Source organism: Camelina sativa, chromosome 6, assembly GCF_000633955.1.
Source record: "Camelina sativa cultivar DH55 chromosome 6, Cs, whole genome shotgun sequence".
Taxonomy (NCBI): domain Eukaryota; kingdom Viridiplantae; phylum Streptophyta; class Magnoliopsida; order Brassicales; family Brassicaceae; genus Camelina; species Camelina sativa.
Window position 1 is genome coordinate 8,265,240 of NC_025690.1, and position 351 is coordinate 8,265,590.

The window sequence follows — 351 nt, forward strand, 5'->3', positions numbered from 1 at the left end:
TCTTAGGTTACAAGTAATGAGATAATTATATATAATATATGTATAGGTGGATTTGTCCGGAGGGTACTATGACGCAGGAGACAATGTAAAGTATGGTCTTCCAATGGCGTTTACGATCACAACGCTGGCTTGGTCTACCATTACCTACGAGAAAGAATTACGAGCCACGGGAGAGCTCGAAAACGCTCGTGCCGCTATTCGTTGGGGCACAGATTATTTCCTCAAATGTTCTTCTCGTAAGAACCGCCTATATGTTCAGGTTTCACAATCTTATAATCAATTTCGTATTTTGCAATTAAATCATGAAATAAAAAATAAACTTACCTATTTATTAATTGAAATGGCCGTGCT